Source organism: Moschus berezovskii, chromosome 10 (assembly GCF_049115385.1).
Source record: "Moschus berezovskii isolate FMDL1 chromosome 10, NW_MosBer_1.0, whole genome shotgun sequence".
In the NCBI taxonomy this organism is placed as follows: domain Eukaryota; kingdom Metazoa; phylum Chordata; class Mammalia; order Artiodactyla; family Moschidae; genus Moschus; species Moschus berezovskii.
In genome coordinates this window covers 58,824,122-58,842,561 of record NC_142469.1, presented here as the reverse complement: position 1 = coordinate 58,842,561, position 18,440 = coordinate 58,824,122, and the positions used below count along the sequence as shown (strand labels likewise).

At 42.7% G+C, this 18,440-nt stretch overlaps 1 protein-coding gene across 1 annotated transcript in view; it reads left to right on the top strand.

The window, feature by feature from the left end:
• The first annotated feature begins 299 nt into the window (after positions 1–299).
• The window catches only part of KLHL32 (kelch like family member 32), a 217,725-nt gene continuing 199,584 nt past the window's right edge, over positions 300–18,440 (top strand). The window contains exon 1 of the mRNA XM_055433048.2: positions 300–626. The gene's annotated coding sequence lies outside the window, so the exon portion shown is untranslated. The remainder of the gene's footprint in view (positions 627–18,440) is intronic.

Below are 18,440 nucleotides of genomic sequence, written 5' to 3'. Positions count from 1 at the left end.
CGTGGCAGGAGGCAACGCTGCTGAAACTGCAGGCGGACCAAGCGACCCAGCAGCGGGCAGCACAGGTGCCAGAAAGCAAGCAAGGTGCGGCACGCTGGAGGTGGACTTCCGGGGAGAGCGGGCGCGCGCCGGCTCGCCTCAGGCCGGGGACGGCGGCGCGCGGCGTGCGCGCCCCCGGCGGCGATGCTGGGGGCGGGGCGCGCGTGCTCGCGGGGGGCGGGGCGAGCGTGCGCGCTGACTCGCCCCAGGCGCGAGGGGGCGGAGCCGCTTCGCAGTCTGAGCCGCGCGGGCCCGCGGGGGTGCGTTCCCAGCCTGACGCCGTCGCCTAGCGCAGAGCTAGCCGGACGCGCCACCCGCAGGGCTAGCTGCTGCCTTTATTTACTAGGCAACACCGTTTCCCTGCGGGAGAGTCGGGGAGCGCGCAGACACACATACACACGCTCGCACACACGTTCACGGATACACATACGCACACACACGCTAGCGCGCTCGTTCTTCACAACTGCATCCCCAAACCGGCAGAGAGAAGCTACTGCGGTTTCTCTTAACCTCGGCATCGGGCATCGTGGGGCGAAGCACGACCATTGTGCATCAGCGAGAGCCAGGTGCCTGCGCTGCCGCCTCGGGTACGTAACCCCGCAGACAGCTCACCCTCTCTCCTGGTTACCTGTTCGGAGTTGGTCCTTCAAACCGGTGGGAGAGGGTGGGAGTCTGCTTGTGAGCCAGTGGGGGCGAGATCAGAGTTGAAATTTCAGGGGCTTTGCAGCCCATGCAGCTTCTAGCAGCGTTGTCTAGCGGGAGCAGTTACTACTCCCGGTTACTTATTCTTCCCACCCCTTAGAGTTGCTGTCCCTTTTTCCCCTTCCTCCTAGCCCAAGATGTACTTGGCTCCTTGGTTGCCAGGGAAACTTGCTTAAACATCAACCTTGGGGCGTCTGTTGAAAGAACTGGTTTCTTAAATAATGCTGTTACTTACTTTGATTTTTTTTAAAAAACAAAACGTACACTGAGGACCATGTGGTAATTTGACACTCGTTAATCTGTATTCAAGCGAAGGGTTCATTCAAGAAAAGCGGTAATTGCCCTGTATGAATGCTTTAAAAAGGATTCGTCAGAGGGATTTTTCAGCGAATTGTGTCTTAAGTCATAAATTACTCCCATTTTGGTGATCTTATAAAGAAAGCTGATTCCAATTAAAATCCCTTCTTCTCCCATTATATGTTGCAGTTCACTCAAGCGTGTTTGTGTGATTGTCTTAACATTAAAAAGCAGTAAATGAATTAATTGTGGTTCCTCACACAAGGATGAGCTTCTGTTGTAAAATGACCAGAACAGGAATGCATATGTGAATTCTTAATGTAGGGAGATAGCGTTCATAACATACATCTTTGCCAACATTTCTGTGTTTATGGTATCACTCTTTAAGTGCAGTTTTCTGCTCCTCTGCCCTTTTTCTGAGAAGATTCTGTTTTCTTTCAAGTCTCTTATTATTTTTCTTTTGGTGATTAGCAGTAGTCTTTTTTGGTTGGAGTATAGTTGCTTTGCAGTGTTGTGTTTCTGCCATACAGAGAAGTGCATCAGCTATGTGTATCCATATATCTCCTCTTGTTGGCTTCTGACATACATCTATATGTATAGATATAGATATAAAATGTGTGCCCTGGCTTAATACACCAGATTCTAAGGTTTTGGAGCTTATATTAACATGTAGAGAGGAAAGAAACCCAGAAAAGCTTTGAAGATCCTTTTGGGTTTTTTTCTGATGGATTGGATCCTTTCCTGGAGCACTGCGTGAGGCCCAGTGAAGAGGTTTGTCTCACAGGAACCCCTAATAACTGGGCTGTGAGTTTTACCTTGAGGCCTCAGGAGCCTAATGTGAACTTATAACACAGCACTCGGAGAGATCAGCAGTCCAGTAGTCAAACTCTGCACTAATTTCATGCCTTCATTACAAACAGAAATAATCACTGGCATTCAACAGTTCATTTTGTTTTCCTTTGATATTTGTTCATCTTTTCTTTCTCCAGTTAAATGAGGCCAGGAAATGCATCGGACTCTTTTTATTTAGATTTTAAGCAGTGTCATACAGAGTGTAATAATAAGAGAAAGAAGAAAAGCAGTAATAACTGAGGTAGGTAGAGGGGATTTGTGCAACCGACGGGGACTGAGAAATGAATAATGATGACAAACATTTTACGATTCCAGATTACAGAGTATTTTGTGCATTTCTATTTTAATCCCCATGACAACCTTGTAGGGTCACGGAATTATCTTCAATTTAGAGCTGAGGGACCTAGACTCAGAGTATGCTGAAGGTCACAGAGCTAGTGAATGGAAAAGCCCTTTTTGGATCCAGGCTCTTTGCCTGTAAGAAAATCCTGTGTCTACTTATCCAGTGTGTGCAGGTGTCTAACAGGTAAGGTAAGGCAAGGCCAAGTAGGGGGCACGTGGGTGAGGGGGGTGTGGACTGTGACCTCTGGAACCTGTGTGCCCCTCTAAATGGGGCAGCTCTTACTGGTTTGTTGCTGGTTGCCACCCTGGCTCTAAAACGTTCTTGTTTTTTCAAGAAAAAAAGTAACTTCCAGATTTTTTTTTTTAAGTGTCTTTAATTTAAAAACGCTTCCCTGGTGACTTAGACAGTAAAGAATCTGCCTGATGTGCAGGAGACCTGGGTTGGATTCCTGGGTTGGGAAGATCCCCTGGAGAAGGAATTGGCAACTCACTCCAGTGTTCTTGCCTGGAGAACTTCAGGGACAGAGGAGCCTGGTTGTAAAGAGTCGGACACGACTGAGTGACTAACAATTAAAAAAAACTGTAAGGACCGCTTTAAAAATATATTTGGGCCACAAGTTGCCTGGGGCCTACTGGTTTGCTGTCCATAACTACTGAAGTCTCGTTCAATTTAAAACTGTTTTTCAGTAATAGAATACTAATGTAAACAAATACATCCATTATTATGAGAGTGATTAAGCGTTTCCTTATTTTTCTATTAAAATCTCTAGCAAAGTTGCTCAACATCCAATGAACAGGTCCAAGTTTGTTTCTGAGGGTTCCTTGGTTTCTTTTCTTACACCTCAGAGAAAATGAAAGAGCATGAAGTGCTCCGGAAGAAGAATTTTTGAATCTGGTGAAGCAAAATCATTTATAGTTTAAAATGTTTCATGATCCTAATTTAATTTATTCTGTATATAAAACAAGTCAGTCGGTTACCTGTCATTGTTGGAAGAGGTATAATGAAAAGTTGAACAGAAAAAAAAAGCATCCTGAACCTTTCAGTGAAAAGTTCCTTTTAAGGATTTAGGGTATTAGTTAGCTAAAACCTACAACAAAATATTGCAAGATTCCAAAGGAACAAATGTAAATGGAAACTCAGAGACATTTGATTTTAGGACCTTGGCAGAGAAAATGCTGTTTACTCCTTAACTAGTCTTATAATGAAGCAAATATTTTTGAGAGGCTGCCACTTTCTCATATGTCTACTAAAATTACAGAGATGTCTGTAGACTTCATCGAAGCAGACCTGGTGGTCAGAAAGGAGTGGTATTTTATTTCCATCGTTTCTTTTGTGGATCCAAACAAGGTCTCATTAAAAAAGAAAAAGCCAGCATTTGGACAGTAGCTTCTGTTAGTTCTGTCATTCTAAAATTACTCTCTTGAAGGAGGTTTTAGTGATAAATAAGTGAATTTCAGTTTTCATTTCTTGAAAGTGTGTTGCACATGGAGTAGAGTCAGGCAGATGTTAGTCAGTACTAATAAAACAAAGTCCTGGCTGGGTGCTGTGGAGATAACACCTCCGCCCTTAAAGATTCAAAGCAAACAAGCATATTGTTCCTGGAAGCTTTTACTTTTCCAGCCCCTTCTACATGCAAACTGCTTTCCATGTTGTCTTCATAACATCCCAATAAAGTGAGCATGTTATTTCTATTTGACCACTGAATAGATTATTTGAAGTTAAATTGGACCAATGAAAGAAAACTCTAAACCTCAACAACACTCCTCACTTGACACCCACACTTCTCTACCAGTTTCCTAATGGGTGTTATAGATATGCACATAATTGTGGTTTTGAGGCAGTTGTGTGTGAAATGCTATGACAGAGATATAGAATTCCACAGAAACACAGATATGAGAAAAATCTTTAAACTGTTCTGATTCTGGAGGTCAGGTAGGTCCTGTGTAGAAGGAGAATTAGTGCTGGATCTTGATGGCCTGTGGGTCTGATTATAGTAAATGAAGATCCCTTTAGCTGTCAAAAGATGGAAGGTTCTGCCAGATAGTCATTTGGAATTGTGCATTGAGAGGATAATGTACATGATCTCTGATATTGATGAGCTCATCATTGTAGCTGAAGGGATGATGCAAGATGTAGGAAGAGATATTGTCTCCAACTGAAATGCATCAAGAAGAAAGAACTGGGAATATAGAGAGGGGATGGGGGAAGCCGGGTTGGTGAACAAGACCAAGAGGGTAGTTGTAGACATAGAATCCAGAGTGTAGTACTGATTGTTCGAAAAGAGTGAACCTAAGGCAAAGGATGAACCAAGTATTATGATCTCTATACAGAGTCTGGTACATGGCAAATACTGGTTAATTACAATGGTGTGTCTGTATTCTTAACATCCAACATCTGTCACATAATTTCCTCTCATATTATCACTTTTCTATGGAAAGGAACATTTATAAATATTTTGTTGTTCAGTCACTCAGTCATGTCCAACTCTTTGTAACCTCATGGACTGCAGCATGCCAGGCTTCCCTGTCCTTCACCAACTCCCAGTACTTGCTCAAACTCATGTCCATTGAGTCCGTGATGCCATCCAACCATCTTGTCCTCTGTCATCCCCTTCCCCTCCTGCCTTCAATCTTTCCCAGCATCAGGGTCTTTTCCAATGAGTCAGCTCTTTGCATCGGATGGCCAAAGTATTGGAGCTTAATCTTCAGCATCAGTCCTTCCAGTGAATATTCAGGGCTGATTTCCTTTAGGATTGACTGGTTTGATATTCTTGCAGTCCACAGGACTCTTCAAGAGTCTTCTTCAACACCACAGTTCAAAAGCATCAATTCTTCGATGCTCAACCTTTTTTATGGTCCAATTCTCACATCCATACGTGACTACTGGAAAAATCATAACTTTTGCTAGATGGACCTTTGTCGGCAAAGTTATAGATATTTTTATATGAATGCGATTAGAATGGACAAATATTTGAATTTTTAAAAATGGGAAAGATTATGAAAATTAGATGAGAAAAGAGCATTTATTAGTATAAATTTTAGTATAAACATCATAGGCTTGGAGGTTAGAGAGACTCTAGCAAGTAGAGATTTTAATGTTAGGTACATCTTTTATGAAGTCTCATGTCTGTGGGATAAGTGAGGAGAAATGTATGGTGTGTTAGCTGTTTGGAAATCTGTACTCACACTCAGAAGCCTTTAGTGTCAGATAAATGTACTCTGTTCTTGATCCTGATTGGCTCCACTTTTTGTTACTTGAGTGGAAGTATGAAAAAAATGTGACAAGGGAAAGTTAGATTCGAATTCAAGTACTAGATCTGGAATGACTGGGTGGGAGAACTCCTGTTAGAATGATGGGCACAGAGTAACAGGATGAAATCAAAAAGAAAACATGACATAGCCAGCTAAAGTCTAGCACTGAGGACATTTGGCTTGTCAGGAGTTCACTTTGAAATTGGAGGGATTTTAATTCCAATCAAGTACAATATAAGCCAATGTGATGATTTGCTCTTCACAGATATATTTGGCAAGTAATGGAAAATATTATGAACAGGTGATGTTAGGAGCCCTTCTTTCAGGCTTCAATAGAGTGCTGACTCAGTAGTTGTGGCACACACCGGCTTAGCTGCACCATGGCATATGGTATCTTCTGGGACCAGGGACCAAACCCACATCCCCTGCATTGGCACCAGGAGAATCCCCTTCCCTCTTATTAAATGGAGCTTTTGGTGATGGTGGAGACTGACCTGGTTTTGTCTCTGTGTCAGGCAGTGCCTTACTCCCCCTTCCCTCCTTCTATACCTGATTTGTCTTATCTGAGAATTTCTTCCAGTTTGGAGAGTAGGACTTGAGAATTTATCCCAGAACACGCTCTTATTGGAAATCAATAGTTGAAATTAATTTTGTTCATGTATTCCCTGGTTCTGTACTTCTGATGGGGTCCTTCATGCTTATACCCTGCTTGCCAAGATCTTTACCTAGGAGGCAGAAGAAGCACTCAGCTTTCTTTGTCTTTTGTCTTGTTTCAAATGCACATTGTGATGCATTAATGCATTTAGCTTAACTTGATTTAGACATATGGTGCTGTAAATCTCGGTAAGATTTTAAAAAGAACTATGTATAAAAAAATAACAGTTTTGCAAACCTGACTTGGAGTCAGATTAGTTCTGCATATGGTAAAAGCATGGAAAGCTGTGAATTTGCCTAATGACGTTTTGCAGGGTTGGAATTACTGACTGATAAGATGATTTTTAAATGAAGAAGGAAAATCTTTGGCAGTTTTCATCGACTCTTGACTTACTCCTACATGTTTATTTGAGGTATAATATATTCTGCTTTCTATGCCAGATGAGCTAGTTCCAGCTACTTAGAAGCAGGACTTTCCTATAATCCCTCTACTCCCCATCACAGCCTGTCTGGCTTACAGGATATCGTTCGAGTAAGTAGTCCCATTCCGGATGATTGCTTCAGTGGGAACACAGTCACTGCTAACGGGACAGATGCCAAGAGCAGTGGAGGAGGCATTTTGCAATTGTTTTTATGACATGAGTTCTGGTGCCTCATTTTAAATCATTATTTAGAAATCTTATTATTTATACATTTTAGTTCTTCCAGTTCTTGTGCATTGTCTGTACAAAGTAGCATGACACAGCCTTGGAGCCTGGTTTCAAATGCTCAACCTGACACTTCTTGGCTCTGTGATCTTGGTACTGGCTCTGGGATCGAGCTACATATCTCTCTCCCCTCAATCTCATTTTCCTCATCTGTAAAATGGGAACTCTATTACGCTAATGACAGGACTATTCTGAGACTAAATAAGATATGTGTAGTAAACATCTAGCACAATGCCTGGTGCATAATAAAATCTCAGTACTCACTAATTCTTTCCCTTTGCCTCCTCTTCCCTGCCTACCTTTTCCTTCCTCAACATGAGGGTAGAATTCACTTAAATTTTATATTCTATTAGTATATAAAAGGCTTCCCTGATAGCTCAGTTGGTAAAGAATCTGTCAGCAATGCAGGAGACCTTGGTTCAATTCCTGAGTCAGGAAGATCTGCTGGAGAAGGGATAGGCTACCCACTCCAGTATTCTTGGGCTTCCCTTGTGGCTCAGCTGGTGAAAAATCTGCTTGCAATGCAGGAGACCTGGGTTCGATCCCTGGGTTGGGAAGATCCCCTGGAGAAGGGAAAGGCTACCCGCTGCAGTATTCTGGCCTGGAAAATTCCATGGACTGTATAGTCCATGGGGTTGCAAAGAGTTGGACACTACTGAGCAACTTTCACAGTATATAAAATATCTTAATCTGGCCCATCAGCCTTAAGAGAGGAGCAGCCGCTTTTTGTGTATTGGAGTTTGAGTGAGCAGTGGACTGCTTAGGTGGGCCCCCCTAGGGAGAGAAATGTGTATGTTGGGGTTATGGCTGCCAGAGGCTTTGGAAAGCCTCCCCTCTCTTTTCTGCTGTTCCTGGAGCCACAGGGGAAAAGCAGGAGGGTCAGTTTTCCCCACGAAGGAAACTTGCTGGGGCTTTATTTTAGGATCTCTTCTGGGGACCCCCTCTGTGGAAGCCCAGCCTGCCTCTTGTGTCCCCTGTGGACACAAGATACCTCTTACCATTTCTGTGAGGTCAAGTTCTTGCTGCCAACATCTTTCTAGTCAACCTGGGGTTTCCCTTCATGCTGAATTATGTAAATTTTATGAAAAGGTCAAGAGCTCCCTAGGCTCAAAGAAAAAAACTCCTCAAATTCACTGTCAAGTCGGATAGGATTAAAGTCTTCCTGAAGAAAATACTTTCTAAAAGTTAAATCTATTTTTTTTTTTTCCTTTTTCCTCTGTACCATTTTATTCCCTCTCCCTTGCCCCTGCCAAGCAAGTCCTCATCTTTACAAATGGCAGAGTGATCTTCCTCTTTTTTTGGATACATTAGATTCTCTGACACCCTATAAGCACAGATGAGGTTAGTGTGTCCTGAATTTTTTCGAGGTTATCCCCCAGCTCGAAAGGTTGGGGGCGGGAGGAGAAGGGGACGACAGAGAATGAGATGGCTGGATGGCATCACCGACTCTGTGGACATGAGTTTGAGTGTACTCCGGGAGTTGGTGATGGACAGGGAGGCCTGGCGTGCTGTGATTCATGGGGTCGCGGAGAGTCGGACATGACTGAGCGACTGAACTGAACTGAACGGAACATCCATTTAAATACCTAAAATAAGGGCTTAGGGAATTTGTTCATGCTGAATTTGTGATCGTTTGTCAAAGACAGAATATCCTTTACTTATTTCTTTACTCTCTAAGAAGCCAGAAGAGAATATAGTAAAATTTTTAAAAAGATTCAGTATGTAGTAGATATTAATTACAGTGAGGTGCAAATTTCGGGATGAAAAATATGGTAGCCAAGATGATATCAGTACCAGATCTTGTGTTTGCATCCAATTCATACACTAACAAAGTTCTAAAATCATATTGCTAAGGAAAAAGAACCTTTAAATATGAGCATATTCTCAACCACTTTCCAAGTGACAGCTGTGGTTATTATTTTAGAGATTCATGTTCATAATTGAGGTAGATATCCAAATGGAAGAGATTTATTCTGATAGAGTCTCTCATTGACTTGCATCCTCATCTGTTCTGTCTGACATTCCCTGAAAGAGTCTTTAAAAAAAAAAAAAGATGCTGTTTTTGTGATAGGCAGTAGTGTAGATGTAATCCAGTAACCCCTCAACAGCAAAGATTCACTAGTCTTTCTCAGGCTGATGTCTTTAAGCTGATATGGCTGATTATGTTTTTTTTTTTTAAGAATACAGAGGCTAAAGAATTATGTAATGAAAGTTTTGGTTTTTTCTTCTATGGAAACATTAATTAACTATAGTCTGATTTAATTTGGGCATAGCTTATCATCTTTAGCTTTAGGTCAAAGCTGTTTATCATTTCCTGAAGGTATTTCATATCGTCTAGAGATAGGGCTTCCCAATTGATCAAATATCATTTGAGAAACTCATGCACAGCCCTTTGGCCTTTCTACACAGCATTTAACTTGACTTTTGACTGAAACTCTATAATTTGTGAATGTGTCATCCATAGGGTTTTATGGTTAAAATTTTCTTAACTTGTCATATTTCACAGTTGTCAACTTCTGATTTCTGTTTCATGTTGTTCTATCAATATTGCTCTCCAGACGTCTGTAGTTAAATTATAGTTATTGCATATTATTAATTGCTTTAAAATGGAATATTGATATATTTAATGCATGTAACTGCCAAGGGGTTTGTAGATGTGGGTGGAACTCTTTGACCAGCACCTTCTCTCTTTGTGGCTGAGTGTCTGATAAGCATGGCATTGGGACAAGAGGAGTCAGTACATGGTTCAACTACATAGTAGCATTAGCTGTATGTATTGCCTTTGTAAATGAGGACATACTTTGCCCTTGGACCTAATGGGGCATGAAGTTCCCAGATCCCTTCAATATGTGCCTTGCTTACTGTGTTCTTCTTTTCAGGCACTGTACTCTCAGAGTTCTTCTGCTTCCTCTATGTTGACCCTGTTTTGGAGAATCAGTATTCTGTGGTTGCCTCAGAGTTTTGTTGCTGTCATTCTTTGCTCGTGTGCAAACTTGCAGCGCCTCAATCTGCAGCTATGGGTATCCTGTTCCTTTTGTTTATTTGTGTGTTGATTGATGAAGAGACCCAGGCAAGCATGAAAGAGGACCTCTTGTATCTCAGCATTGCTGCTGCTGCTGCTGCTAAGTCACTTCAGTCGTGTCCAACTCTGTGCGACCCCATAGACGATAGCCCACCAGGCTCCCCCGTCCCTGGGATTCTCCAGGCAGGAACACTGGAGTGGGTTGCCATTTCCTTCTCCAATGCATGAAAGTGAAAAGTGAAAGTGAAGTCGCTCAGTCGTGTCCGACCCTTAGTGACCCCACGGACTGCAGCCTACCAGGCTCCTCCATCCATGGGATTTTCCAGGCAAGAGTACTGGAGTGGGGTGCCATTGCCTTCTCCAGAATTAAGTGAGCCCATTAAGTGGGTTGGACAGTAACCAATGAGGACCAAGATATTTAAGAAGCCCAGATATCACTGACTCAAGAACTATTTGAGTTCTCTTCTCTTCTTATCTGGAACCTCAAGGTTGGCCTCAGGGCTAGAAGTGAATTGAGAGTTTCAGGAGAGGGGTTTTCTAGATGGTGGCAAAGCACCCATCAGTATCTTAGCCAGGAAAGAGAATCTCACAAGAATCATCCATATTTCCCTCCTAGGCCAGCTCCCAGGCTTTCTGAGGGCAGTGCCAGTATTGATAAGGCCTCTTCCTAAGGCTGCTTTTACCTGTGGTTCAGAACTGAAAATCCTTCACTGATCATGTTTCTGTACATTAGGTGGGGCACAGTGAGGTGGATCAGGAGGGCAGAGGCCCTCGGAGTCAGAGTGTTCTTGTTTCCGGGTCTACCAGGGGACCTCTGTGCCTGAGTCTCCTTCTTTATAAACTGGGATAATAGAATCATGAGAATAAAATTGGATATGTTTTTTAAAAGCTCTGTTTATTAATAAAAGAGCTGTATTATTGGCTTGTTTGGCTGTTCTGGAACCTTGCTTTAGAAAATCATACTTGATCACTGTTCTGCAAGTAAGTCCAGCCCTAATGTTGCAACCAGGCTGATCCTCAGAAGGACCTGAGGTTGTTTTAAAAATACAGATTCCTGGAATCTCTATATTTTTTGTGTTGGAATCTATATTGGTTGCTGAGCCCCAGTGTATTATGACACCTTTCCTGAGTGATTCTCATGGTGGGCCTAATCCCGGAGCTGCAGGTCAAGAGCATGGGGACCTGGTCACACTCTGCTCCTATTCCTCGCTCACAAGGACCCACCGGGCCCCCTGGATCTGGGCCTCGGTTTTCTTTTCATTCACACTTAACAAAAAATAACACAGCAAATAAGTCCTGAGTCACAGTGCTCTCTGGATACTCAGTCGGCGTTTCAACATTGCAGGCAATTCTTTACTAAACAAGTGCCCTGGATGAGAGTTGTAATGTGTGATTAACATCTCCACTGCTGAAACAGAACTTCGGATTTTCCACTCAGATTTGTGTACAACTAAATCAGGTGAGTTACTGCAGATAGCGTCTTTGTAAATATTCTCATTGTATTATTACCAACATTGAAGTAGTTTGATTGATTAAAAAAATGGACATTTCTTTGTGTGTGCTTAGTTGCTTAGTCCTGTCCTACCCTTTGTGACTGCATGGACTGTAGCCTGCCAGGCTCCTCTGTCCATGAGCTTCTCCAGGCACAAATACTGGAGTGGGTTGCCATTCTCTTCTCCAGGGGATCTTCCCAATCCAGGGATCAAACCCGGGTCTCCTGCATTGCAGACAGATTTTTGAACCCCGGTTTTGATCCCTGGGTTGGGAAGGTCCCCTGAAGAAGGCAATGGCAACCCACTCTATTCTTGCCTGGAGAATCCCATTGGCGGAGGAGCCTGCTGGGCTTCAGTCCTTGGGGTTACAAAGAGTTGGACACGACTAAGTGACTAACACTCTTCCCTTTTGAGGGATCACACTGGATATTTCTGCACAAGATGAAATGAGATGCTTTTTATTTTATACTTTTTTAGATTTAGAGCATTGATGGTGATTACATGATGTTATATAAGCCAAATGGAGAATACAGTTTCCACAGGGGATGAAATCCTATGAGTCATTGATTAACAATAGTGAACTGTGACAGAATAGTGTAGATCTTTACATCAGGATTTTGGGAGCAGAGAAACCATAATTTTGAATTGTTGTTTGCTCCTTGTTTTAGGGACAGTTTAGAAGGTGTTTTGCGGGGTTTTTTTTTTCAGTATAGGTTTTTAAATTTAATATTCTGTTCTTAGAAATTGGCTGAAACAGTGTGACTGTGTGTATGCATTTTTTATGTCTGAGGGGAATTTCATGACTGTCTTAATTATCATCATCTTAAAGCATCAAAATACTTGAATATCAGGCATTTTGAGGAGACATGCAACTGTTAAGCACCAGTGTATATATAAGGAGAAAAGGAAGCCTTGTCATGAGACATTTATGAAATTATACATGATTTTGATCAGAGAAAATGATCAGAGTTATGAATGGTGAGGATGTTGCCTATTTATAAATATAAGAGAAGTCATTTTAAGGCATATGAGTATATGAAAGAAGGGCAGATATCATACTTTTATTTATTTGTCTGTGATCAATCTAATCATTATTATGCCTGTTGTGATGGTTTCTCTGTTATTGAGTTGGGTACAAACCAGCTTAATCCCTTTTGCAGGATTATTTTTGAGTTGAAAAAGTCTTTTGACCTAAAGAATTACCATTTTAGAACTGGAATTGTTTTGTTGAGTTACCTTTTCCTCCCTGGAAAATGAGATGAAGTGGTATGTTTAGAGCTTTACCAAATTGGAGTTAGGGTATGCGCTTTCTTCTGCCTTTTGTGTCAAGGACAGGAGAGACAGAGATAAGGGTGAAGTTAACTGTACAATTGTATTTACCATCAATTGGTTTTTAAGGCTGCAGCTTCATTAGGTGGTTAGCACTTGGCTATCCTGCCAAAAGCATCTTTTTGGCCATCTGTGCCAAATTAGAGGAAGTAATGGCCTTGGGCACAGCTTCTGAGTCTACTGTGGATTTCTAACTCATTTATTAATGATAATGATCACACGGAGATGTCCGGTGACCAAATGTGTAGAATAAATCGAAGGAACCAAATACACACATAGAAATTTAGAGGTGCAAGAAAGGAAAATTTGTGTTTTACATCGTGAAATGAAAGTAGGTATTATTTAAATTTGCAGTGAGGACTTTAATGTTTTCTACCTTCATCTCCTTATATAAGGTAGCTTTCTTCTGGTGGTTTGGTGGTTTAGTTGCTAAGTTGTGTCCTACTTTTGTGACCCCATAGACTGTAGCCTGTCAGGCTCCTCTGTCTATGGGATTCTCCAGGCAAGAATACTGGAGTGGGTTGCCATTCCCTTCTCCAAGGGATCTTCCCGACCCTTGGATCGAACCCTGGTCTCCTGCATTACAGGAAGAGTCTTTATCACCTGGGCCACTAGGGAAGCTTTCTTCTAAGGAGAAATAACTACAGGAGAGACTGACCTTGATTTTCAGCATTTCTTTGTGATGCTTCATAGATTTTGCTCTGAAGTTGCTATTTTTATAGGAGGTGAAGTTCATTAATATATCTCAAAATTCATTGATGGGGCCTTTTCTCAGCTCAACAGCTCTATTAAGAAGAATCACTGAGGGATGAGTGACTCTCCTTGGTATCACTGCTCTTTTTTGTTGGTTCACTTGGACCAACAGCAGGACCTTTCCAAGCAGGGTAAGTCTGATGTCATTAGAAGTATAATTAAAGAGTTATAAGAAATAAGCTGTTCAGCAGTCCTAAGGATTAAAAAGAAGGCCAAGAATCAGGAGTTTAAATAGACATTTCTAAATTTTGCGTGGCCAATTCATTCTCTAGAATACCCCAACTGATGAATATGTTGGAAGGAAACCCTGTAATGAAATTGACCTTTAAGAGAAAGTTACCAAAATTATGTGTTGTGACTTTGGCATATATAATGTATTTTAGTAGCAAACTGCCCAGTACATGCTTTTTAAATTTTTTTCTTCCAAACCTGCCTCCTCCAGAGCTTCCCCATCTTTAGTACTCACGCGCAGAGCCTTGTGGAGTCAACCTTGCTTCTTTCTCGAACAACTCATATCTAGGCAGTCAGGAGATTCTGTTGGTTTTACCTTCAAAATGCACCCCAAAATCTGACCGTTTCTCACCATATTGCTGCTCCCACCATTGCCCCAGTCAGCACCAGCTGATGCTTAAACTACTGTCACAGATTTTCAGCTGGTCTCCTTTGCCTTTTGCAGTAGTGTTAGTTGCTCAATTGTGTCCGACTCTCTGCAACCCCATGTAGAGAGGGCTACTGTCTGTAGCCCTCCAGGCTCCTCCTCCAGACATCCTTCCCACCCAGGGATCAAACCCCCATATCTGTGTCTGCTGCATTGGCAGGCTAATTCTTTATCACTAGTGCCACCTGGGAAACCCTTGCCTCTTGTAGACTGTTTCCAATACCACAGCCAGGGTGATCCTTCTAAAACCAGAGTTAGATCACCTTCCTCTTTTGCTCAAACCTCCAATAGATTCCATCCCAGGAAGCAACACAATCCACACCATCTTTCCCCTCCTATCCCCGTCCTCATCTTCTACTGTTTCCTGTCCGCTCCTGCCCTGGTCTCGCTGGCCTCCTTTTCTGCTGTAGAACCTGTGCACATTGTCCCTGGTTTCCTGGACTGCTCCTCTTCCTGTTTGTCTCCAGACTCATCCCCTTACCTTCTTCAGATCTTGGCTCAAATGTCACCTTCTCACTGAGGCCCACTTCAGTCACCTACTGAAAATGTAAACTATTCCCCCCCTCTGCCGCTACCCTTCATTCTCAGTTCTTACCCTGTATTACTGTCCCCTTTCCACAGCTCTCATCACTTGAAAGAACAGATTTATGGAGGGTTAATTTACAGACTGTTGTTGACTCACTGGAAAAGACTCTGATGCTAGGAAAGGTTGGGGGCAGGAGGAGAAGGGGATGACAGAGAATGAGATGGCTGGATGGCATCACCGACTCTGTGGACATGAGTTTGAGTGAACTCGGGGAGTTGGTGATGGACAGGGAGGCCTGGCGTGCTGTGATTCATGGGGTCGCGGAGAGTCGGACACGATTGAGCGACTGAACTGAACTGAAGTGTACAGTTCAATAGTTTTTAGTCAATGTATATAGAATTGTGCAGCTGTCACCTCAGCTGACTTTTAGAACATTTCTATCAATGCCCAAATCTGCCTTGTGCCCCTTCACAGTTATTTCCACTCCCCCTCCACCCTAGGTAATCTCTAATCTCTGTATCAATAAATGGAGCTTTTTGTACATTTGAATCTCTGGCTTCTCTGACTTGGTGTCACCAGTGCTCAGGAAGTGTGGGTTAAAGGAGCTGGATGTTTATGTAAAATTCAATTATTACCCTATTCAAGTGTGTCTGATCTTATCTGTGGCTCCCTAGGCTGTCATCGCAGTGTGCAGTCCCCAGGCAGCTCAGTCTCTCCTTCCTGCCAGCTCCTGTGCCCTTCTCTCCCCTCTGTTCTGCTGGCCACTTTTCTGATTCAGGTCCTCAGCACTGTAGCTTCTGTACTGGTCTCTGTGCTGCTTTCTTTTTTCTTCCATCCCTTCCTGTGGACTCTGTCAGATCGATATCTTTGGAAACTTGGCTTTCTTTATCTCAGTCTTCTTTCTAAAAACCTCCTGAGACTCTCTAAGACGTGTGGCTAAATTAGTCTCAAAAAGCATTTCCCCACCTGCCTTCTAATTCTTCCCAGTGTGAACCATCTCCCTTTCTCAGACTTTGTAAGTAAACAGGCTTTCAGGAGGTACTGATTTCTCTTCAACCTCTAATTGTCTGATTCCTAAGCCTCTTTGTCGAGTAACCTGTGATTTAATAAAAACAACAACAAAAGTCTTTAATGCTTCTGGGAAGTGGATATTTAAAGGAATCCAGTAATTCATCTCTACTATAATTTCTTATGTTGAGTATTCTCAAAACAACTCTTCCAAACTTGCTTTATATGAACTGAAAAAAAAAATTTAATCAGGGGTTTCTCTGGCCACCAGTGTGGTGAAGAGAAGTTACAGGATTAATTCCATAGTGGAAACAAAACAACACGTGTCTGGCTGAGGCCCTCCAGCATCAGGAACAGTCCTTGGCTCTGATTCTCTGTTCTGTGTTCACTGTTGTTCCCTGATGGAGGGTACTGGGCAGGACTGGTCCAGGGGTCCAGAGTGGAGACTTTTTCTTCTGGGATCCAGCCTTCTCATGTACACCCCACCTTCTCCGTGCTGTTACTGATTTCAGCTGTTCTGGCCCTTTGTGATGACTGGTGATATTAAAACTGTCTTTGGACTACGGTGTCCACCAGCCACTTCCCTCCTCCACAGCCAGGGGGGCTCTGGATGCTTGTAGCTGCCTTTCTTATCTTGTGTATCAGCAGCGGTAAGGTGGTGCATCCACGGGATGGCTTTCGAGGCGGACAGCTCATATGTGGAAACCTGGTTCATTCTTTTACCAGTTGTTTGATCTTGGGAAAGTTATTTCTCTCTTTGAGCCTGAGTATCCTCATTTCTACTCTGGAGACAGTTATCCTTACTCTGTAGTATAATTATGTGGATAAGATGCAATAATGTATATGTGTTATCCTTGTTCAGCAAGGAAGTAAGCACTCAGTACATTTTTTTTTCCGCTCAGTAAATCTACTTCTATGATTATTCTTAAGCAGAGGCCTGGGAGCTAAGGTTGCTCCCCTGTTATTGGAGAGAGCAGTCTTTCTTCCTGTTATCACCTCTCTCTGGGTGTGGGGGTAATGAGAATGTCAGCAATTGTGTTCTGACTATCACCTGTTTTCTAGTATTCGGGGTCTAAAGCTGTGATTCATGGGCCACACCTGGTTGTGCTTGTATGACCCTAGTACTCTCATTTCAGGATGAAAAGTATAAAAGATCCTGTGTTGTTGTCACTTATTAAATATGCTGCTACTGGTGTTTTTGCTTATGAAAGCATTGCCAGTTTTCTCATTAATATTATTCTGTTCTGTCAAGAATGCTCATTCGGCACATAATTATGGGGCATCTGTTCGATGTCAGGCTCTGTGCCAAGTTCTGCTGATTCAATGGTGAGGAAAACAGATCATAGCTTCATCGTCTTGGAGCTGACACTCCAGTGGAATTGAGGGGCATTCCTCAGACGATTTCACAAATAAGGGTAAAATCATGGTAGAAATAAATGCTGAGGCTTGTGATGGTGGGAAAAGTGTAAAAAGGCTTTTGACCTGCTCTGAAGTGGTGAGGAGGCCTTCCCTGAGAAGGTGGGGTTGGGGGTCTGAAGGATGTGACGAGATAATGAAGTGAAAGCCAGAGGGTGGAGAATGCTTCAGATAACGGAGAAACATTCACGTGCAGAGGCCCAGTGCAGTGTTAAGGGGGAGAGTAGTGACAGTGGAGTGCAGTGGGATGCTGAGAGCCAGGGAGAGGGAGCAGGGCAGCTGATGCTCGAGGGTGGGGAGTGCAGGACCGACCACACCTGGGTCTTTAGTCTAAAAACGGTGGAAGCCACTGAGGAGGGGTTTTAGTCAAGGAGTGACAGCACTTGGAAAGCTAACAGTGGCTTCTGATTGGAGGAGAGCACGCATCACTATAGGAAGGCATTACCGTCTGTTGCTCTGGTTCAGGTCAGAGAGGACTGTAGTCGCTTGGTGAAAGGAGGTTGCGAGGAAGAGAGAAGACCATTTTAGGGCTGTGGAAGGGTAGAATTTTCAGGTCTTGGTGCTGGATCGGATATTGAGTTGACCCTAATGAGTCCTGGGTCTCTGGAGCTGGTGCTATTCCATAGAGCTGTGTGGGTGGAGGCACCATTTGCGTGGTGGTGAAACTAATCCATATAGCTAGATGGTGGTGCAGTTGGGTGTATGTTGGTAAAATTCATCAAGAAAGGGATTCTAGAAGAGGTGGGGGGGGATAGGTGAAGGAAATTACGTGTGCTTTTGGCAGTATTAAATTTGAGCTGTCTTAAGGTATTCAACTGAAGATGTCAAATAGGAGGTTGTTGTATGTTTGGTTATCATAGAAAACTCTGATACAGTTTTTTTTTTTTAGGTAATTAATTTATTTTTTATTGGAGGCAAATTATTTTACAATATTATATTGGTTGGTTTTGCCATACATTGATATGAATTTGCCCCGGGTTTACATAAGTTCCCCCTCCTGAACCCCCACTTCCCTCCTCCCTTTATCCTCCCTTTGGGTCATCCCCGCATGCCAGCCCCGAGCATCCTATAACATGCATTGACCCTGAACTGGTGATTCGTTTCACATATGACAACATACGTGTTTCAATGCCATTCTCCCAAATCATCCCACCCTCACCCTCTCCGACAGAGTCCCAAAGACTGTTCTATACATCTGTGTCTCTTTTGCTGTCTCGTATACAGGGTTATCATTTGCATCTTTCTAAATTCCATATATATGTGTTAGTATACTGTATTGGTGTTTTTCTTTCTGGCTTACTTCACTCTGTATAATAGGCTCCAGTTTCATCCACCTCATTAGAACTGATTCAAATGTATTCTTTTTAATGGCTGAGTAATACTCCATTGT